The sequence below is a fragment of the Diabrotica virgifera genome, chromosome 6 (assembly GCF_917563875.1).
Source record: "Diabrotica virgifera virgifera chromosome 6, PGI_DIABVI_V3a".
NCBI lineage: Eukaryota > Metazoa > Arthropoda > Insecta > Coleoptera > Chrysomelidae > Diabrotica > Diabrotica virgifera.
In genome coordinates, this window is record NC_065448.1 from 160533103 (window position 1) to 160557681 (window position 24579).

The 24579-nt window shown below is 30.9% G+C and overlaps 1 protein-coding gene across 1 annotated transcript in view; it reads right to left on the reverse strand.

Moving 5' to 3' along the window:
- The window catches only part of LOC114335635 (serine proteinase stubble), a 326052-nt gene extending 312936 nt beyond the window's left edge, over nucleotides 1-13116 (reverse strand). Inside the window, exon 1 of the mRNA XM_028285901.2 lies at nucleotides 12832-13116. The gene's annotated coding sequence lies outside the window, so the exon portion shown is untranslated. The remainder of the gene's footprint in view (nucleotides 1-12831) is intronic.
- Between the last annotated feature and the right edge of the window lie 11463 nt (nucleotides 13117-24579).

The window sequence follows — 24579 nt, forward strand, 5'->3', positions numbered from 1 at the left end:
CGTATGATTCCCATATTTAGATAAAATTGCAGAAAGCTAGATAGTCTATAGCAGGGGTGGCCAAGCTCCTTGATAGACCGAGCCATTTTTCAAAATTTGAAATTTTTCGCGAGCCGCGATTATTATTTAAAAAGTGTAAAAATGGTATTTTTTTCTCAGTGAGAAAATTTTTTTTCTCGGTGTTTGGATTTCACGATTTTAAAGTGAAATAAAATGGTTCACATCGCTGTTTCAAATATGCAAATATTTCTAAAAGCAGTCTTTACTATTTCAGGATATCTCGATTCTTCATAATATTTCCATCTTTGTCTGGGACGGTCTACTGATCTTCTACCATCTGGTATATCAAAAAACACTGTTTTTGATACTCTGTGTTCCTCTGACTTTACCGCATGACCTGCACATCTTCTCCGGTTAGCTTTTATATGTCTGACGATGTTTTTAGTACCACACAGTCAAAAAATTCAGTTGTGCGGTACCTTCTCCACTCTCTTTTCAATTCATCACTTTGAGGGCCAAATATCATTCTGAGACCTTTACTTTCAAAAACCAGCAGCATATTTATTTCCTGCTAATGTAGATAGAATCGATGTTTCACTTCTGTATGTAATAATTGGGCGAATAACTGGCATGCACAATCCAAATTGAGACTTTTACTACTTCGAAGTTGTGCGTCATTAATAGTTAGGTTCTGCCTAACTCTTGGTCTTGGATTTTGTAGTATGTATTTCGTCTTCTCTTTAATTATTCGAAGGCCCAGACTACCTAATTCTCCCTTGAGTTGTAAAAATCCCTCTCTCACATCTCTTGTAGAATGAGCAGCAGCTCTAAATCATCAGCAAAGGCCAACAATAGTTTTGATCCTCGATTCGAAAATCCTCCTGTCAGCTTAAATGATACTTTACTATTTACTATTACATATTTTAAGACCAAATTGAATAGCAACGGTGATACGGGGTCTCCTTGTTCAAGTCCTAATGTTACACCTAGTCTTACATTTTTTGTCAATAATTTAAGACATTTAACACAAAAATTCAAAGTAATTCAGCTATTTATTGAGAGCCACAAATAATCCTTCAAAGAGCCACGTGTGGCTCGCGAGCTACAGTTTGGCCACCCCTGGTCTATAGTCTATAATGATATTTTTATTGTTCTTTCAATGATAATAAAAATTTAAACAAATAAATATGTGAATGTAAAAAGTTAACCAAAACTATACAGGAGGCTTGGGTCGCTTCCCCACACTATAAAACGCGTCAACGAAAAAATGAAATATCTCTTTTCGTCAGAAAAAATTGCCGCAAAAAGACACTTAAGAAAGAATTGGCAACAAGTTAGGACCACAAAAAATAAGAAAAAATTGAACAAACCCACCAAAGAATTGAATGAGCTAATCACCAACGTGTTAATTATTATTAGTTACGGAGTTATATCTCTCCTGTCTAAATTTACAGGGTGTTTCATTAACAATTGTGCATATCGTAACTGGAGAAACCTTATCACAAAATACGAAGATTCAACCCAAAACACTTAAATAAAATATTCTTCCTTACCGAGATACAGAGTGTTTTATTACAAATGTTCTAAAATGATTTTAGCCCTTTTGTTCAAGCACCTTTAATATTTTTTGTTCAAACTTGGCACACAGTTGACTCAAGCTAGGGTACTTTAACTAGCCTTAAAAGATAGTTTTCTGCTGTAATCAGAGGGATATATACTTCCTTTTCGCCACTTTTTCCCCCTTACAATCTACGCCACTGTCTTAATAATCATTTCAAAAAAAAAACTATCTTTTAAGACTGGTTAAAGTACCCTAACATGTGTAAACTGTGTGTCAAATTTGAACAAAAAATATTAAAAGGTGCTTGAACAATGGGCTAAAATCATTTTAGAATATATATGTAATAAAACACTATGTACCTCGGTAAGGAGGAGTATTTTATTTAAGTGTTTTGGGTTAAATCTTCGTATTTTGTGCTAAGGTTTCTCCAGTTACTATATGGACAGTTGTTAATGAAACACCATGTATAGCCAAGATAAGAGGTTTCCATTTTTTAATAATTTCGATAAGTTCGTATAAGTTCGTATATTACAAATATGCAATTTGTTTATAGATTTATATATTAATAAACAGTCTAATTTGTTTAAACAATTCTTGAAAAAATATTTTTTTTACAAAAATCTTATTTTGTAGTCATAGTATCATTAATGATCACAGAAAAAGTTTAAGTACACTTAAATAAATAAATGATTTTTATTAGATAAAGATAATTTATTTATTAAAGATAATTTATTTATTAAAGAAAAATTTAAAGATTAAAGATAAAGATTTATTAAAGGTAATTTATTTATTAAAGTATACTTTAACTTTTTCTATGAATAATAGGGATAGTATGATTAAAATCACGGATTTTTGGGAAAAAATTATGTTTTCAAAAATTGTTTGAACAAATTAGACTGTTTATTAATTAATAAATGTCTAGACAAATTACATATACGGCTTTTCATTCACAGTCATTTGTTTCGAGCTTCTGTCATGTGTCACATAATATTAATATAATCTAAGTCATACGTTATTGGTATACAGAGAGAGTCTGTAAAGTGGAATAAATTCAATATCTCAAATACTAATTGTTTTTTTGGAAAATGCTCAGACACGTCGATTAGTATTTCAAATTGTCCTTTTTGACATTCAATAATAATGTATACAGGGTGTCCCAATTTAGAGATATGACGTCATCGTTGATTTTCTTAAATGGCAACACTGTCATTTTGATAGCTATTTTGATAGGGTGTGTGAAGTTATACACAACTGCAAAATTTCAAATTTGTATTCTCTACCATTTAGATGATAATAAAAAATAACAAAGTTATGAAAAAGAAGTAATCAACTAATAATTGAATTTAATTATTTCAATAAATTAAGCAAAAACTCATAATATTGCCCTCAATTATTGTCAAATTATCAATGGGCAACGTTATGAGCATTTGCTTAATTGAAATAAATAAATTCAATTATTATTTGATTACTTCTTGTTCTTCATAACTTTGTTATTTTTTATTATCTTGTAAATGGTAGGGAATAAAATTTTGAAATTTTTCAGATGTGTATAACTTTACACACGCTATCAAAATAGCTATCAAAATGATAGTGTTGCCATTTAAGAAAATCAACGATGACGTCATATCTCTAAATTGGGACACCCTGTATACATTATTATTATATGTCAAAAAGGACAATTTGATATACTAATCGACGGGTCTGAGCATTTTTCAAAAAAACAGTTAGTATTTTAATTATTGATTATATTCCAAATTACAGATATAACTTTGTTATTTTCTATTATCTTGTAAATGGTAGAGAATAAAAATTTGATATTTTGCAGTTATGTATAACTTTACAAACCCTATCAAATTAGCTATCAAAATGACAGTGTTGCCATTTAAGAAAATCGACGATGACGTCATATCTCTAAATTGGGACACCCTGTATATATTTTTATTGAATGTCAAAAAGGACAATTTGAAATACTAATCGACGGGTCTGAGCATTTTCCAAAAAAACAATTAGTATTTGAGATATTGAATTTATTCCACTTTACAGACTCTCTCTGTATAACAATGATACAAACCAAAGACGTATGGCGTAGATAAATTAATATTATGTGACACATGACAGAAGCTCGAAACAAATGACAATCGATGAAAATTCCTATTTGTAATGTACAGAAAAATTACATACAAATTAAAAAAAGAACGATCAAAATATATTCAGTAGATCCCGAGATATAGAAAATGATAGTAGTTTTATGTTTTTAGTTTTTGAACTCGTGCATTTGTCGGCTCCCATCTCCCCCTTCACTTAGCACGACTAGTCACCAATTGAACTACATTTTTAAAAATTCGTGTAAAATACCAGCTTTTCTAATATGTAAAATATCTTTTTCTACGGATAATATTTTTAAAGTTATTCTAAATGTTTTTAAAGTACAAAATTTCACAAATTTGGCATTACGATTTTTGACTATATTAGATAATTTTTTTATCGTTTTTTAGTAAATTTTGATAGTACCAGTTTTCTACTTTCATTTGGAATACGCAGGATTGCCCTATCTTCATTATTTTCTGTCTTATGTTATTACAAAATAAAGGTATCTGGGATAAACAATTATACCCTATTCCACAAACATACGCCTGTTTTGGATTATTTCGACAACGAATATTTTACTGTGCAAGATAAGGAGAACGAAAGTAAATTGCAAATTACATTGTTGTTTATTGGAATAATTATTAGCGCCATTTACTTTCGTACTTCTTATGTTGCACAGTAAAATATTCGTTGTCGAAATAATCCAAAACAGGCGTATGTTCGTGGAATGGCCCATAGAATAACTCTTAAACTAATTAATGGATCGGTCTCAAATTTTAAGGGGTTTGTTAAGTACCCCAATACCCAACTTTAGGTGAAACACTAAACTTTTAAGGTAGTTTTAGTAACAGTTATTCACAAATAACAATTCTCACTTATTTTGCAGTTTGCGTAGCAACAAATTAACTTTTTAACTTTCAAAAATCGGCCTTTTGAAGGTTTTTTAATGTTCTAAAAAGTTAAATTTTGTAATTTTATGTCAACTATTTAGATTTTGAATATGGTGCAAAAAATCTAAAAAACCGCGATTTTTGCACTAAGTTGTTAATAATTAAAAAACGGACGCGAACTCTAGGCAGAAAACAGGTAGGTTTTCATCCTATAGGTATACAATAACTAAAAAAGTAGTCAGCTACCTGGATCTTTGAGTGTCCCGAACATGGACTATTTCAAGCTTATTACCCTGGAGTACTATATTTTTATTGTAGGTTCTCGTTCTCGAATTGTAGATAAATAAATAATACTAGATGCCTTTGTCCATTATGCAAAAAAATGTCGGTTTTGACAAAGACAGCAGTCGTACAGAACCTCTGTAACCTCTAGGAAAGTAAGACTATTGATTTTATTTGTTACAATTTTTATTATAAATTTTAATGTGCCTCTTATTAGGTTAACATCTCTATACTTAATTTATGTTAATCTTTTTTTGTGGCTAATTTCCACAAAATTTAGGCAAGAACTTGTTTTTTTTTGGTTTATAGTTAATTTAAATCAATATTTGTTAGGTTGTTGTGTCTGCGATAGGTAGGTATGAAAGGTTTTTTGACCCTAAATCATATAAATCTTTAATAATGCGGGCAGTTATAATAATTTTGATGGTATATCATGCAGGTTGGCAACTTAAATTCTTATTCAAAAATATCCATAGGAGAATAATAAATTAGCTCAAATCAAGCAATAAAGATGAAATAAGTGGTATAATAAAGATTATGTTTAAAATGAGTTACAATACGCACAGAAGTTCTTCTTCCTAAAATGCGGTCTTATTTCCGAACCTTTTCAATACTACTGGAAATTTTTCTTCTTGCTCTTTTACTTCTTCTTCTTCTCATAGCACTACAACTCGGGGTGGCTGGACTCACTACACCTTCCATCTCGAACAATGATAGTTGCATCAATTGGCAACTCCATTGTTATTAAATCTACCATAATATGTTATCTCTCCATTGAATTCGTGGACATCTTAAGGGACATCCTCCTTATTGGGACTTTTTTCCAGATTAACTTGGTAAGGAGGTTATTAGTAAGTCTATGGACGTGGTCAGCCCATGTTAGACGTTATGATTTAATCTCTTAGGACTAGCCAGGAGCTTTATAAGCGGCCAAAGAAAGGAGGTAAAGAAATTAATAAACCCAAAACACATAGAAATGGATACATGGATTGGCTAACTAAAAAAGTTCTATACAGAGAAAGAACAAATGAGCTAGAAACGGAAATATCACAAATTACCAAAAATGCTTGAAAAGCTAAAGAACAGAAAGATAGAATACCAAACGAATTACTAAAATATTGTGGAGCAGCAATGACATAACAAATAACAACCGTAATTAACAAAAATATAAAAGACGTATAGAAATAAGCAGCGGAATAAGACAGGGAACTCATTGAGCCCTATATATGCTCTTTAATTTAATCATGAATGAAATCATTAAAAGTGTCAGCAAAGAAAGACGACAAAATAGTAATCAGCAAATGACCAATCAGAAGTAAAATAGAAATTGATGACGTTAGTATGGAACAAATAATAGAAATAGAATACTTTGGAATTACACTGCCCATCTATACAGACTTCTACACAGAAGTCAGGTACAAAAAGTAAATAGACTGGTAGGATGCCTTAGTAACATTATATGGTGAAACAGACATAGTTGAACACTGAGATGAAGTCACGAATATATGAAGTCAGTGTAAGACAAGTAATGACTAAATCTCGGATTATAGGCAAAATGCCTTTTTTTCCTATTTTGCCTATTATAATTGTTTTTTGCACTTTTTGCCTTTTTTCGTAAATTCCGCCTATTTGTGCCTTTTTTAAAATTTCATGGTACTACCCATGATATTATTCTATTACTAAACCATTCTATAATAAAATTTTGGGTCAATAATAAAATATCAATGGTTTGTTTATATAACAGATTTCTAGGAAAATGTACCTGATCGAGACTTGAGGGTTAACTATTTGGAAATCCCTAAGCTTTATTAGTTTATTATCAGTTGTACAGTCGGTTACTGTATCAGAGTTTAGTCACAAATTACTATATCCTAGTTTAGTTTTGTTGCGTATACCGAAAAGCAAAGAACACGTTTTAAAACGTTTTAGACATTTGTGTGAAAAGATGACATCTAAATTAAGGCTATGGATTGCACCCTATTCGGAACTTTCTCTAGAAGGAGATGGAGCATTTTGTAAACCATGCGGCAAATCGGTAAGTTTTATTTTTTCTCTTTTTTTCTCGTCCCACAACATAACTAAATTCTAAAGCGGTTTTAGAATTCTAATTATTTTTTTTTAATTCTCAGATTTCAAGTAGAAAAAAGTACTGTATTGACCAGAATTGTGGAACCCCACTTCATAAACGTAATTTGGAAAAATTAAATTCCTCTAAGTTAGCCCAAATATCTCTGCGGGATAGTTTAAGCAGTTCAAAAAAAAAGGAGGAAGACTCATTTAAATTTGATTTATGCCAGTTGATGATTGTATCCAACATTCCTCTATATAAAGTTAATAACCCTAGTTTTAAATGCTTTTTCGAAAAATATCTTAATAAATCCTTACCGGACGAGAGTACATTGAGAAAACATACCGTGGAAAAATGTTATGTGGAATGTATTTCAAAAATTAAGCGGGAGTTAGAGGGCAATTTTTTTGTATATTATCGTGGATGAAACGACAGATGTATGCGGCAGGTATATAGCTAATTTAATGATTGGAATTTTGAACGAAAACATTGCGAGAAAACCTTATTTAGTTGCCGTTAAAGAATTGGAAAAAACAAAAAATTTAACAATAAGTCGATATACAAGATAGTTTAACAAACCTCTTTTTAACCAACCCTATACCAGTGAATAAAATAGTTTTAATGCTTTCAGATTCTGCGGCATATATGTTAAAAGCTGCTGTTAATTTAAAGATTTTTTATCCTAATTTAATTCATTGCACTTGTGTGGCCCACGGGGTAAATAGAATTGCTGAAGAAATAAGAAATCTGTTTCCGTTGGTAAATAATTTTATAAATTTTATGAAAAAAGTTTTTGTAAAGGCTCCGTTGAGGGTGCAAATATATAAAGAAAGACTTCCCGGTGTCCCTTTGCCACCTAAACCAGTAATTACAAGGTGGGGAACCTGGCTCGAAGCAGTTTCTTTTACTTTGAACACTGCAATGAAAGAATTAGTTACGTCAGAATTTGATGATGATATTTCCGAAGCCATTCGAGATGCAAAAAAAATATTAAAAAATCCCAAATTGAAACATGAACTCGCTTATATCAATGACAATTATAAATTAATAGTTACCACAATTACCTTATTAGAAAAACAAGAGATAAATTTATGTGAGTCAGTAAAATTAATAGATAATTTAAAGACGAAAATTAAATCGGCACCTGGAAGTAACGAATTTAAAAAAAAATGAAATATGTTTTCGACAATAATGAAGGTTTTTCGTTTTTATCTAATGTTGCTAAAGTTTTGAATGGGACATTTTCCGAGGAATTACAAATTATGCCAGATTTATTATCCGCTCTGAAATATGCTCCAATTACATCTGTGGATGTCGAACGTTCGTTTTCAATGTACAAATTAATTTTAAGTGATCGAAGACATAGTTTTAAGACCGAAAATATTGAAAAACATTTAGTTGTTTCTATTATTGATAAAATTTTAAGTGGTTACAATGCTTAATTATTAATTAACAGTTATTTAGTTACTAGTTTATTTATACTAATGTTATGATTATGATGTGTAAATATACCTGCCTTAAGTTAATATTACGTTAATTCACTTTGTAAAATAAATAATAAGTTATATTCCTTTATTGCCTATATTTTGCCTAAATGTTAATATTCCTGCCTTTTTTAATAAAAATCTTTCCCTATATAGGCGCCTTTTTCTTCAATTTTTGTTGCCTATAAATCCGAGCTTTAGTAATGACATATACATTAAAAAAAGGACCCGACATACCTACAACATAAACACTACTGTAAACAGTAAAGATGAGAGTATTAAGATCAATCATTACAGGAAATACGCTTAGAGATCGCAGGACGAGTGAAGGCATTTGAAGAAAATGTAACGTACAGTGTATAAACGAATGGACATTGAACAGAAAAAAGAATAGAATATCTACATAAGCAGAATGGGAGAAACCTGTGTAGTCAAAAAAATAAACAAGAGATAAATCACTGAGTGGTAGAAGTAGTATCGGAAGACTGCCCAAAATATGGAGTAACAATCTTCCATGGAGGTATCAATTTGCCAATGAACAGCCAAAATTGCTTATAAAGAGGAAGAAGAAGAAGATATTATTTATATTATTGTAAGGCACCAAGTCCAATGGAGCCTTTTTTGTTTTAAGTTATTTAATAGTATCTAATATATGTATTTAATGGCAATAAAACATAATTATTTTAAATGAAGTAAAGAAACACAGACTTACTCACGATCATTTAATTTACTTCGACGACCGGTTTCGATCTCTACAATATACAGATCATCTTCAGGTCGGCGTTACAAGTGATAAAATGCTACAATTAAAGAAAGCCTGAGTTAGAACATTGTCTGCTTGTATCAAAATGCTAATAGAAAGCCAAAATTTTGAAAGGTATGTAAATGTTGACATTTCAGAACAACAAACAAATACATAAGTATGCATACATACGAGCAAACAAGTACTCATAAGCACGCACACGCACACAGATGTATGCGGTTTATGACTGTTTGTTAAATTAAATTTTAAAAAAAATTTTAATTTTGATCTACTTACATGCCGTTACAAAGGATAATTTGTAAGTTCATCAGTAACATGTTTAAAAGTCCAGATTATGCTAGTAGGATAGCTAGGTGAAGGACTGGAAGAAAGTATTCTCATAACTAATGCATCTATATCTGTTTCACATCACACATCTGCCTTCAAGGATCCATTCCAATTCACTGTGTTTTGATCTACGAAGCATGTCCGCCTACCCAGTCCTTCACCTAGCTGGACTTTTAAACATGTTACTGATGAACTTACAAATCATCCCTTGTAACGGCATGTAAGTAGATCAAAATTAATTTTTTTTTTAATTTAATATAACAAATAGTCATAAACCGCGTACATCTGTGTGCGTGTGCGTGCTTATGAGTACCTGTTTGCTCATATATATGCATACGTATGTATTTTTTTGTTGTTCTGAAATGTCAAAATTTACATACCTTTCAAAACTCTGGCTTTCTATTAGGATTTTGATACAACCAGACAATGTTCTAACTCTGGCTTTCTTTAATTGTAGCATTTAATCACTTGTAACGCCGACCTGAAGATGATCTGTATATTGTAGAGATCGAAACCGGTCGTCGAAGTAAATTAAATGATTTTGAGTAAGTCTATGTTTCTGAACTTCATTTAAAATGAACTCACATATGCAACCCATTTCACATTTTTATAATTATTTTAATTTAAATAAATATTTGACATTCTAGAACTAGGTTATCAAATTTTCATATTTTAAAGCTGAATAACGTAGATAAAACATATTATAATCGTATCTAAGACATGATGTTGAGTATCTTTGTTAAGGTTACAATTGTGAAGTCTTTAGTGAAGTTTCTTTGTAACATGTTTACATATGGTTTTATATGGCATTAAAACACAATCTACGTTATGAGAATTATATTTTACGTTTTGTTTTGACGTTTCGATTTCCAGTATGGACATATCGAAACATACCAAACCGAAAATTCAAAGTGCCTACTCAAAACACTGATGTGTGAATATGAAATGAAGGAATTTGGTTGTTGTATTCCTACTGTCTCTCCTTTTATATTATTTACATTTAACCGTTGCTTGTTTTGATTCTTAAAAAAAGTCGTAGTTTTAATCCTCTATGTACAGTCATCAATAATGTTTTCAATGGGAAGGTTAGGAAATTGACTGTATGAACGAAATAAGAAATTTCCAGATATAAATTTAAAGGAAGCATAAGAGTTAACTGTTAACCTAAGACCAAAAAAATATTATAATATCCCGTATCCTTGATATAGAAACAAATCTTGTTTGTATTTAGATTTTTGTACTGTAGCTATATAAAAAATATACAGTAGAACCTCGATTATCCGTCAGGGCACCGGACCAAGGGTATGACGGATAATCGAAAAGACGGTTAATAGAACATTAAAAAAATTAAAAATTTATAGTACAACTCTTAAATTTCATTTGTATGGTTTGTTTGACAAAATAAGAGGGATTTGTGTTCGTAAAATCGAATCAATTTAAAATATTCTGAAATCTTTGTTTGTTTTACTGTTGCTTCACATTTTGCGACGGCTGAATTTCTTAATCGGCATAAGATCATGCAGTCTACTTTATTGGCTTCTTCTTGTTGAGAATACCACTCGATGAATTATTGCATATGCGTTGCAGCTTCTCTAGATTATTTACGCAAATCTTTGTCAGTTACAATAGATTCATCAACATAGCCACAATCAAATTCCAAGTCTGTGTCAGCTTCTGAATCTGTCTGGTCCGCCTTCGTTGCCATTTCAACGATTTCTTTATCTGTCAGCAATGGATAGCCGTTTGTGTCCTCATCACAAACCAAATTAACTTTCTTTTTTTTATCTTTTTACATCAAAATTTTTGCTTATGTAGTCAATACAACTTCTGTATGTACTCTGACGGTTAACAGAGGTGACGGTTAATGGAGAGACGGATAATCGAGGTTCCACTGTAGTATACAACACGAATTTACCAATAAAAGTGATAAGAACTATATACCTTTACGTTTTTTATTTGATTTTATGTTGGTATGAGGTACGAGTATGTTAAAAATGAATAATTTTTTAGTTAGTTAGTTTTAGTTTCTTCTGCACAAAAACACCATGTTATATACTGTTAATTTTGTTGTAGATATAAACAAGGACATGGGCTTCTCCGCTAACGGTAAGTCAAATGTAGGTGCCATTATATAATGCTGTCTACCGTAGAGTTTCTGCGATAGCTTGCGGTCTACCTGTGCTGCTAATCAAAATCCTTGGTCAGAAGGGTCAAAATGTTTATTGTTAAGTAGTAATAAACATGTTCAGGAATACACAATAAACTTAGTTCTTTACTATTATATAAATAACACCGTAAGTGCTTAGTGGTAAGTGGTAAGTGGACTTGGTTAGGGGTCCTGCATAACTTTTTTTAAAAGTAGAAGCATTGACTGCCTTTCTCTCTAATATGAAGGTGCATATTTTTTTTAATAATAATTAGGTTATACCGTTTTGTAAATAATTAGGTTAGATACATACAGTGTGTCCACGGATGGGGTGCCCAAGAAGAAAAACTTTTTTATTTTCAATTTAAGCGAAAAATGTCATATAAAGTTTTGCTTGTTCTAAAACCCCATAAAATGAAATAAAATTCAAGTTTTTTAAATCCTGCTTAATTTTATAGCCAATTTTATGTAAATCCCTATAAATTTTTGTACTAAGTTCGAAATCGTAATAATAATAACTTGGGAGAACAACCCTTTCGCTTTGGATTATGAAGCCAGACTTTGTCGTCCTTCTTTGAATCATCCAATTATTTATTAATTAAATAATTATTAATCCAATAATTTCATTAATGAAATTTATCACAAGATAAATTCTTTATTGAACGCTTAACATTGTCGAAATAAATGAGAATTCGCAAATTATTTATCGGAGTTGACAGTTACTAAGCTACATTGTGTCTTGGCAACACTAGATTATTGTTACAGGGATTTACATAAATTTGGCTACAAAATGAAGCAGGATTTGAAAAACTTAAATTTTGTTTCGTTTTATGGGGTTTTAGAACAAACAAAACTTTTTATCAAGAATGACATTTTTCGCTAAAATTAAAAATAAAAAAGTTTTTCTTCTTGGGCACCCCAACCGTGGACACACTGTATAATTTTTTTTTCTGTAAATAGTTGAGTTGCATTTTTTTAAAGTATTAGACCCGTTTCATTTTACATTTATTTTCCTGCAAATATTTATTACTTGTGAATAAAATTTTTTTTCTACAAGAGTTTTCTTGCGTTTCATTATTTTGCGCAAATCCTTCAGGACTTTTCGGATTCCGATTGTTATACCGCACACTCTAATAGAGCTATGGGCACAGGTAGACCGCAGACTATAGTAGCACCAAAATGTATGTATAAATTAAATTATAAGAAAATGCATTTTACTTACCTTGGTAAGACTAGAATTAAGATTACGGCAATAAAATAAATAAACGAAATAACAAAAACCCTAAATTACTACACACGTTCACAGTACAAACATGACAGTAACAACAATCAAAACAAAAATTATCAAAAAAAAAACAGTACTTCGCGGTACCACTATTGAATTTATCCTTCGTTAGGACCGATAGGTCATAGTAGTAATTCCGTTTGAATTTCGCGCGCAACTAGTACTGAAGTACCATCCCCATGTCTCAGCGATCAGTACCGAAGTACGACTTGGACTGGCAGAAGAAGAGTTGTGCCATCCTCGAAGATTGTCACGGGGTCGTTCACCTCCTCGATACCGCGGCTGCAGGTACTTCAAGAGGGGAGTACCGTTACGACTTTACTCCGGTGATCGAATTGTCCAAGTGGGTAATTATTTTTGATCTAGGTGTTGCATTTGAAAAATTACTGGTAGAAGCTTGCAGAAACAGCAGGACGAAGTAGTTTGGGATTTGATGGATAGATGGTGCCAGCAGTCTCTACGCAGTTTGGCGAATTTGTGACTTACGAGGGGCGGCATAAAATTTAAATGATGGATCCAGTAAAAGAGATCAATATTTAAAAGAGAAAAAAGTGAGAAAGTTAATTAGATGGAGTAAATGTAACGACAAAAATCAATTAAATGAAGTAGTCTCTTAAAATTGAGGTCGTGTTCTGAAAAAGTATTGTATTAATTTGTAAACAAAAGGAATAATGGGCTATTCTACGAATATACGTCTGTCTTGGATTATCGCGACAACTAATATTTTAGTGTGCAACATAAGAAGTGCGAAAGTAAATGGCTCTAATAATTGTTCCAATAAACAACAATGTATTTTGCAATTTACTTTCGTTCTTCATAATTTGCACAGTAAAGTATTCGTTGTCGAGACAATCCACAACAGTCGTATGTTCGTAGAATAGGGTATAGTAAACATCTTAGAAGTCCCAAATTAGAATCTACACACACCGGCACAGGGGCGTCATTTGATAGGGTCAGGGGGCATTTGCCCCCCCCCCCCCAGACCCTGAAAATGACTGAAATTTACAAAAATACATCAATTTTCATCATTACAGCATATATAATGTATTGTATATATAATGATTGCCCCACCCCAATCAAAATTTCAAATGACGCACCTGCACCGGCATAAAATTCCGCCAGCCAAAATTTTTGATTAAGTTTGACAATTTATAACTTTGTTATTTGTAGTCCGATTTTCAAGATTCTTGCATCAGTTTGTAGGTACATGTTTTCGTGTCATTTGTTAATATTTATAACAAAAAATTTTTGCTTACATGGTATTATACGGGGGTGAATGAAATCATTGTATTTTCTCCTTCTTTAAAAAATTCTATGGAAAAATTGGAGAGCTGGTCTTGTTACAAACTTCTTTTGCATTATTCTGGAGGTACCTGTCCCTAAGATTTTTTTTGAATTATCCAAATATCTCTTTTCGTTTAAAAGCTGTAAATAATAACACTGCTTTGAAGGTTTACCTAATTAAAAATATCAAACGCACTAAAATTAACAACAAAAAATAAAAACAATTCAATAGCGGGTATGTCCACCTCTCGCTGCAACGACTGCTAGCAATCTGTTTGGCATCTAATAAAGATTTGTTATCCTTGCATGGGGAATAGCCCGATATTCCTCTACCAGAGCCATAACTGTACCAAATTTTCTGGAGGCCCAGGAGACGGCGAATAGCTATTTTTAATTCATCCCATAAATGCTCAATAGGATTGAGATCTGGGCTGCATGCGGGCCATTCTGATCTTATCAATCCAACCTCTATTTAAGATATTTATGTTTACGAGTCAATCAGTGTTTTTATTTAATATTTTACAGCTCTTACAAATATTCGGATAATTCAAAAAACGGAATCTTAGGAATATCTCCAGGATAATGCAAAAGGAGTATGTAACAAAATCAGCCCTCCAATCTTTCCACAGAATTTTTGAAGATATTCTTCTTTAGCGGCGAATCGATTGAGGGTAAAATTTGATTGATCCCCGCGCATGCGCACACCGACAGTATGGTATTAGTGGTTATACGGGCTCTGATTGGGTGTCGAAATTTTGAAATGATCTGTCAATAATTGTTCAATATGGAGGTTATCGGTAAACAAAAATATTGTATAATATTAGTTTTTATTGATGTGTGGACAGAAATAAAATCAAATTTATAATTATAGTGACTTTTTAAATAGTTTTGAAAAGCCGCAGGTACGTAATTCTAAATGTTTCAGTTGGAAATACCTAATAGTTTCAATACCTATCTATTTGGAAAATGTAAACAAAATAATGTAGTTACCTATTAGTAGGCAATGCTTTAATTTACATAATCTGATTACGAACAAATCTTCATCTCATATATCGTTTTCTTACTCTATATTTTGTTGTATTTTATTTCGACAAAAATCAAACTAATAATTTTATTAAATTCATATAAATTTATGGTGTAAACGTTTAGTTTGTGTATATTCCCACATGACGTATACGAGAGTTTGGTGCAGTTTGAAATGGCGTCAACTTTCGTACGGCGCGGTAGACGTAAAGTGGGTTCGAGCCCCAAGCAAGTTATTATTTTTTTTATAGATTTTATGATTGTAAGTATATTATTATATAATTTTTGAAGATATTCTTATTTTTTGAAAGTGATAGATAAGAAAGTTAGTTTGATTTTTAAATAAAATAAGTACAAATAACCTTATAAATATATTTACTTCGTTTAAATTACCCATTATATAATAGAAGAATATCTTCTTACGTGCGTACAAAGTACACACACATTCTTTTTTAAAGTTAAGAGAAAATACAACGCTTCCATTCACCCCGTATAATCCCATATATGTATAATAAGCAAAAAAATTTTATTACCGAAATAATAACAAACGACACCAAAATATGTGCCTATAAAGTGATGCAAGAATCTTGAAAATCGGAGTACAAATAATAAAGTAATAAATTGTCAAACTTAATCAAAAATTTTGGGTGGCGAAATTCGGTGCCGGTGAGTGTATTTACAAAGTTATTTTTCTTTCTTGATCAATGTTATAATATTCATCAGCTGAGTTTTCATTGGTTTTAATATGTTTACACACAACCAAACTCATATGGAATCACGATGTATTTCAAAGCAATATTTATTTCTTTTGAAAAAACTTTTACCTATTGTTGCGAAGAATAAAGGTTTTCATTGAAAATAGACAAATCGATAATAGACCAGGGAGCATCTGTAAAAATATTAGTACATTTGGACGTTGAAAGGTGACTCATTTTTTTGCAGAAATTCATTGAAAATAACTCAAATAATAATATTTGAGTTATCCTCCCTCCCAAAAATATCCGGAACATTGTTTAAATATTCAAAATGTTAAAAAATGAAGGAAGAATTCGATTTTTTTCTTCGTTTTCTGATTATAACTTTAAAAGTATCCATTTTCGAGGAAAGTTGTACTGACATAAAAGTTGCGTAATTCAATTTTCTACAACATAGAACTTGTTAAAAATTAAAAATATAGTCACCCTTGTTGCAAAATAGCAATACTTGCGAAAAAACCATACAAAAACAAGTATTTGCAATTTTACGTTTTTGAACCATTTATGCTAGAGTTAGGACCTTCATATTTTACCCAGAAAAACTATATAATATAGTAAAATAATGCTGTAAATTTCATTCATATCGGTGCAATAGATTTTGCAAAATAAATTTTGCAATCCAGCTTTCGCAAAAAAAATCATTTTTTCAAAATGTCGCAGGACGGAAAATAAAGCAGATAGCAAGTTGAGTTATTTTTAGCGTATAGAAGAATGAAGTATTTTTCATTTGCTATTTTTAGAATTAAAATCCATTAACTACCACGCCGTCAGGAATTTTTTTATAAAACATTAATTTTTGGTGCTACGCGCAGGGCAGCGGTGTTCGATTCACACAAGTTGATTTCCACCAAAACTTCTTCCAATCTTTATCTAATATATTATTTTCTTACACTTTATTTTGTTGTATTTTAATATTTTAATTCCACAAAACTTAAACTAATTTGATTATTGTTTGTGAAATATTGTTTAAACAGTTGCATATGTTTAAAAATAATAAACTTTTATTCTTTAACTGAAAATATATGAACAAAAAAATCTTTTGCCAAAAAAGTGATATTTCAAAGGACAGAGCATGTGTTTTTATTTTGCAATAAACAAATTTATTTATTTATATCGAAATGTAATAAAAATTAAAATTTGTCAATCATTATCAAAGCTCATTGGAATGCCCAATCTGAGTAAACTATACAGGGTGAGGCAGATAACTGGCCTATTAGAAATATCTCGAGAACTAAAGGCAACAGAATCATGAAAATTGGAACAAAGGGGTTTTGAAGGATGATTTATTAAATGAAAAGATTTTCATCTCTTTGCAACTTCCGGTTATACCGGAAGTTGCTTATAACTTCGTTTTTTTAAATCGGACACCCTGTATATTTTTAAATTTTTGGATTCTCTTCCATGTCTTCTTTCTTAAAATATGAGGTTTTGTAATATTACACAGGGTATTTTAAAAGGTAATTACGTTTTTTTATTAATTTCGTAGCAATATTCACACCCTGTAGAATTGTAGTAGTTTGACATCTAAAACTCTACTTACGTTCAAATGATTTTTAATATACTCTACTATTGTAAGAATCATTAGTATAGCTAAATTTTTAATTTTAGTATACAGGGTTGGTCGAAACTCGGAATGAGTATTTTCTGAGTTTTCTTAAATAGAACACCCTGTATTTTTGTATTGTAATGAAATGATATTTTATAGTACTTTTTTATTTATTAAGCATTCCCTATACCTAAATGCTTTAATTTGTGAGTTATTGGTGATTCAAACTAAACATTAATTGCAACAAAAAATACGTGAAATTTTATTAGGTTGGCCGTGAAAATACTCGATCCCAAATAATTTTTCAGAAATAAATACATATTAATCCAGACTGGTCCTTAAAATTACCAATAAGGGTTTAGCTATCAAAATCCCTACTTAGTTAAGATTGTTGGTGCGATTAAAAATTAAGCACAAATTAAAACAGTTAGGTATAGGGAATGCTTAGGAAATAAAAAAGTACCATAAAATATCATATCATTACAGTACTAAAATACAGGGTGTTCCATTTAAGAAAACTCAGAAACTACTCATTCCGAGTTTCGACCAACCCTGTATACTAAAATTAAAAATTTAGCTATACTAATGATTCTTAACAATAGTAGAGTATATTAAAAATCATTTGAACGTAAGTAGAGTTTTAGATGTCAAACTACTACAATTCTACAGGGTGTTAATTTTGCTACGAAATTAATAAAAAAACGTAATTTTATTTTAAAATACCCTGTATAATATTATAAAACCTGATATTTTAAGAAAGAAGACATCAAAGAGAATCCAAAAATGTAAAAATATACAGGGTGTCCGATTTAAAAAAACGAAGTTATAAGCAACTTCCGGTATAACCGGAAGTTGCAAAGAGATGAAAATCTTTTCATTTAATAAATCATCCTTCAAAACCCCTTTGTTCCAATTTTCATGATTCTGTTGCCTTTAGTTCTCGAGATATTTCTAATAGACCCTTTATTTGCCTCACCCTGTATATGCTATCCTGCGTGTAGCACCAAAAAAAATGTGTATTTAAAAAAATTCCTGGTAGTGGTTAACCGTTTTTAATTTTGAAGATTGCAAATGAAAGGTACGTTATTCTTCTATATGGGAAAAAATTAAACTTGCTGTCTGTTTTATATTCAGTCCTGCAAGATTTTGAAAAAATAATTTTTTTTGCAATAGCTGGATTTCAAAATTTATTTTGCAAAATCTATTCAACCGATCTTAATGAAATTCACAGTATTGTTTTCTTATATCATAAAGTTTTTCTTGATAAAATATGAAGGTCTTAAGTCTAGCATAAATGGCTGAAAAACGTAAAATGCAAATACTTGTTTTTTATCGTTTTTTTCGCAATTGTTGCTATTTTACAACAAGGGTGACAATTTTTGAAAATTTTTAACGAATTCTGTATGTATGAAATTTAATTGCGCAACTTTTGCATTACGCAGAAAAACTTTATGATACAGTAAACCAATACTGTAAATTTCATTAAGATCGGTTCAATAGATTTTGCAAAATACATTTTGCAATCCAGCTTTCGCAAAAAAAATTCATTTTTTCAAAATGTTACAGGACTGAAAATAAAGCAGATAGCAAGTTGAATTTTTTTTGCTTATAGAAGTGTACTATACCTTTCATTTGCAATTTTCAAAACGGAAATCGATTACTCACCACAGCGTCAGGAATTTTTTAAATAAACATTAATTATTGGTGCTACGCGCAGGACAGCGGATAGTTTACTCTGATTGGGCATTCCAATGACTTTTGATAATGATTGATACATTTTAATTTTTATTACATTTCGATATAAATAAATAAATTTGTTTATTGCAAAATAAACACACATACTCTATCCTTTGAAGTAACACTTTTTTAGCAAAAACTTTCTTTGTTCATATATTTTAACTTAGAGAATAAAAGTTTATTATTTTTAAACATATGCAATTGTTTAAACAATATCTCACAAACAATAATAAAATTAGTTTGAATTTGTGGAATTAAAATATTAAAATACAATAAAATATAGAGTAAGAAAATAATATATTAGATAAAGATTGGAAGAAATTTTGGTGTAAATCAACTTGTGTGAATCGAACACCGCTGTCCTGCGCGTAGCACCAAAAATTAATGTTTACTTAAAAAAATTTCTGACGCCGTGGTAATTAATCGATTTTAATTTTGCAAATTGAAAATGAAAGGTGCAGTACACTTCTATAAGCAAAAAAAAACTCAACTTGCTATCTGCTTTATTTTCAGTCCTGCAACGTTTTAAAAAAATGAATTTTTTTTGCGAAAGCTGGATTGCAAAATTTATTTTGCAAAATCTGTTAAACCGATTTTAATGAAATTTACAGTGTTGTTTTACTATATCATAAAGTTTTTCTGGGTAAAATATGAAGGTCCTAAGTGTAGCATAAATGGTTGAAAAATGTAAAATGTAAATACTTGTTTTTCTATGATTTTTTTCGCAATTATTGCTATTTTGCAACAAGGGTAACTATTTTTTAAATTTTTAACCAATTTTATATTGTAGTAAATTTAATTACGCAACTTTTATGTCCGTACAACTTTTCTCGAAAATGAACAGTTTTAGAGTTATAATCAAAAAACCAATAAAAAAATCGAATTTTTCCTTCATGTTTTGACATTTTGATTATTTAAACAATGTTCCGGACAATTTTGAGTGGGAGGATAACTCAAATAATATTATTTTAGTTATTTTCAAGCAATTTCTGCAAAAAAATTTGAGTCACCTCTCAACGTCTATTTCAAAACAGATGCGCCCTGGACAATAAGACAATCAGATGCTACAGCTCGGTACGGTATAGCTAACTTGCTTGAGTTGCAAATTGAACGAAAATAAATAAACTAACTTTTGCGTCCAAAAACGAAAATAATCCTTATGTGGGGTTTTAGAGCGGGGAAATATTATTGGTCTTGTGGAGCAAGTAATGTTCTCTGAGAGACATAGCTGCAGAACTAGACGTAACACCCTAGACGTCTCCCCAAAACCTATGCTAGGTAACAGGAATTAGGAAAGCTCAAAAATAAAGCAAGGGAAAGTAGCCAAAAGTAATAACGGCTCGCCACGATCGTTTAATTGTCCAATCAGATGGAAGGCACCCAACCATTTCTCACCTGCAGCTCCAAAGGCAGCTTTTGGAAGCTACAAGTGTAACTGTTTAAGTTGAAACGATAAGAAGAAGAGTTCGTGCCAAGAATAATACAGCAGGAGACAGTTATGGGTTCACGAAATATCCAGGCAGCACAAGATTGATCGCCTACATTGGTGTCTTCACCATCAAAACTTGAACATCAGAAATTGACAAAATGTGCTATTTTCAAAAAAAAGCCAGGATTTGTGTGAAAATCAAATGACCCACGAAATCGTGTACTTAGAGGTCGAGAAAGACAAGCAAGAACGAAAACTGTCAGATCTGTTTGCATATATAAAAGTGGAAGTGTAATATTCCGGAGAGGCATTGTGATCCTTAAAAAAACTGCTTTAATTTTCATCCAATTAACTTCATCTGCTCAGAGGTATGTTGATAACTTGTAGTTAGGCTTTGAAGAGGTGCAACAGGAGAAAATTCCATTTTTATGCATGATAATGGACCTCCACATACCATTAGGGTGACTAGAGACATCACTGAAGCAGAAGATATCCCTTGTTTGGGGTAGCCTGTTTGCTTACCCGAGCTTAACCCTACAGAGTATTTGGGGGATATGCTTAAAAAAATTAGTGCTGACTGGGATAATCCACAAAACATCTCATGGCTAGTAAAAGCTGCTCTTGAAGAATGGAGACGTAACACAACAAAATGTTGATAATTTGATTAGCAGCATGCCCACGCAAATTGAAGTTTTTATAATAGGCTAGGGTAATAAGACAAAAATATAACCTGTTCGTGACACTTCAGCAGCCAGGGTACTGAAGCGTTTTTTCGACAGGTAATACCTATAGGAACAAATTGTAACTATTTCCTGCGTAGGATCTGGCGGCCATTTTTATTTATAAACAGTTAACTGTCAAAAAATGGCATTTCCCCCTTTTCTTTTCAAATCAACGGAAAACAGTGAAACTTTTTTAGTACAAATATCTTCGAGATTATGGAAAAAGCTTTAAAATGACCTATTACAAAGTTTGATATACTCATTTATTGTTAATATATTTGCGAAAAAAAGTCGGAATTGCAAAAAAATTATTTTCGCAGTAACTGTTGTAAAAATTAGTGTACAGCTTTGAAATTTTTGTCAAATGATGGTTCTTTGGTGCTTACAATGTAATAAAAATTTCAAATCGATTTATTCAATTGTTTAAATTTTATTTAAATTGTTTATCCCAGAGAACAATATGCAATAACGTAAGTCAGAAAAAAATGACGTTAGAACCATTCCACAGGTGTCAAATGAAAGAGCATTTAGCTACATTTTCAACATGGTTTAAAAAGTGAATAAAAAATGCATATATTAGTAATAAATAATTATGCAAAGTTATCGTCAATTTTTCTTTATAAAATATTTGAATAACTTTTTCCAAAAAAATTAACTTTTTTACCCTGTTTTAAATGTGCAACTACCGAGTAATGTTATTTATATCATAATTGATAAAAAATTGTAATGAATATATATATATATATTTTCTTATATAACAAAATAAAAAGTTTATAAGAAAATATTTACGATACTTTTGCATAATTATTTATTACTAATAAATGCATTTTTTAGTCACTTTTTTTAAACGAAGTTGAAAATATAGCTCATGCTCTTTCATTTGGCATCTGTGGAATGGTTCTAACGTCATTTTTTTTTGACTTATGTTATTGCAAAAAAATGCTTTCTGGGAAAAACTATTTGAATAAAACTTAAAGAATTAAATGAATTGCTTTGAAATTTTTATCACATATTAAGTACCAAAGAACCCCTATTTGACAAAAATTTCAAAGCTGTACACTAATTTTTACAACAGTTATACCGAAAATATTTTTTTTTGCAATTCCGACCTTTTTTCGGAATTATATTATCAATAAATGACCATTTATCAAACTTTGTAATACGTCATTTTAAAGCTTTTTCTATGATAGCGAAGATATTTGTAGTAAAAAAAACATAAGTTTCCCTGGTTTCCATTGATTTGAAAAAATATAGAAACATGTCATTTTTTGACACTTAATTGTTTATAAATAAAACTTTTTCCGCCAGATCCCGGTTGCCTAAATCGACTAACCAATGAACATTAAGGGTGAAATTACGTCACGAGAGTTTACTGTCATTTGAATCGTAATATGATTTTTTTCGAATCCTGAGAAAACCAAGTATTTTAGAAAAATTTAAACGCAGGATGCAAGATTACATTATTACCGAGGGCGGAAAGCCCCTTAGAATAAACAAGCAGATTCTATTGAATGAAATATTTGAAATTAAATATCACACTTCTCTTTTATTTTCAGCCCTGTAACTTATTAAAATAAACATTGTAGAAGTTTTCAGGGACTTTCAGCCCTCGGTAATAATGTAGTAGTCTTTCATTCTGAGTTTAAATTTTTCAAAAATATTTATTAGTTTTCTCAGGATTCGAAAAAAATGAATACAATTAAAACACATTGAGAATTTTGATATGCGTCAAAATTTTGCATTAACTCAATGTAAAAATCTGAACTGTTGAATTCCAGCTTCCCTAATAATTATTGTACATCAAAAGTCATTAGAAACTATTTGTAGAGGATTGAAATCTGTATTGGAAATAACTGTTAAAATTGGTCTACGTAATTAAACATATTCCAAAATTTTGTAAAAATGTAATACATTTTAGTTTTCAGCCCAAACTTAGGCCACACAAAATGCAATAATGTTCACATTTTTGAACTGTCAATATTTTTATTTTATCATCTATTGTTTAAAAACAATACAGTTGATAAGATACCCTCAGTTGCGGAGAAAGGATTAATAATAAAGATTTTTTATTCAGTCAATAGTGTGAGCACTGTCAGTTAAATAGTAACGTGTGGCCTTACTTTTACACGCATACCTAATGTGGCAAATGTATCACATTTTTTAAAATTTTTGAATGCATTTAAATCGTAGAACAATTTTAACTTTTGTTTTTAATACATATTTTAATACTCTACAAGTATTCTCTCATGACTTTTGATGTAAAATAATTAGGGAAGCAGGAATTCAACAATTCAGAATTTTACATTGAGTTTCCTATGGCCCTTTTTACGATTCACCACCCGGTATAAGATAAAATGTGTACTATTTGTCTAATTATTTCATAATAACACAAATAATACACATTGGAGGGACGCCGGTGTTCAACATTCCTCCATGGAGAGTTTGGAGTAGTTCCAATGTCTCTTTCCAGCGTTTTGCACTTGCAGTAAGTTCAATGTGTCGCTAAGCCTTCGATAGCTAAGAGGAGAACTTTTAATGAACCGTAAGATGCTGTAATTCTGGCCTGTTGAATTGTTAATGTAAATAAAACACTTTCTATTTTGCTATGACTGTAATGAAGTTGAAAAGGGCAAGAAATAGAATTTTACATGTGAACAATTGAGTTAACAACTTATCCGTGAAAGACACCACTACACATATATTTACACTTTGTACCGGCTTTTTGCTAATTGCGGCGTGAAGAATTCTCTTCGAAAAAGCGTAAATGAAAAGAGGTTTTTGCGTACGTTCTTAATGAGTGTTGATAGTTGACTGACTGTTGCACCCCGCTCTTTAATCCCGTTAACAAATATTTCCGTTGGGTGCTTTGGGTAAAAGAGAGGGCGGAGATTAACATTCTTGGAAGCTTTCACTGCGTAATGGAATTATTTTATGGTTGTTACAGAGGCGGCGCGGAAATTTGTTGTTGGTGAAATAGAGTTTATTTTGGGTGGAGAATACAGTTCTCCAACATTCCCCCCGGCGTTAGAGCCTTGTGGTCTAACCTACTCTTCTTTAGCTTGATTAGGGAGAACCGAAATTTTAGAGATTGCCCTTGTGAATTGACCATCGATGGTCTTCAACTTGACCACTCTGACTTTGCCATCTTGCCTGGGCATTGTATCAACTACCCGTGCTAAAGGCCATTTT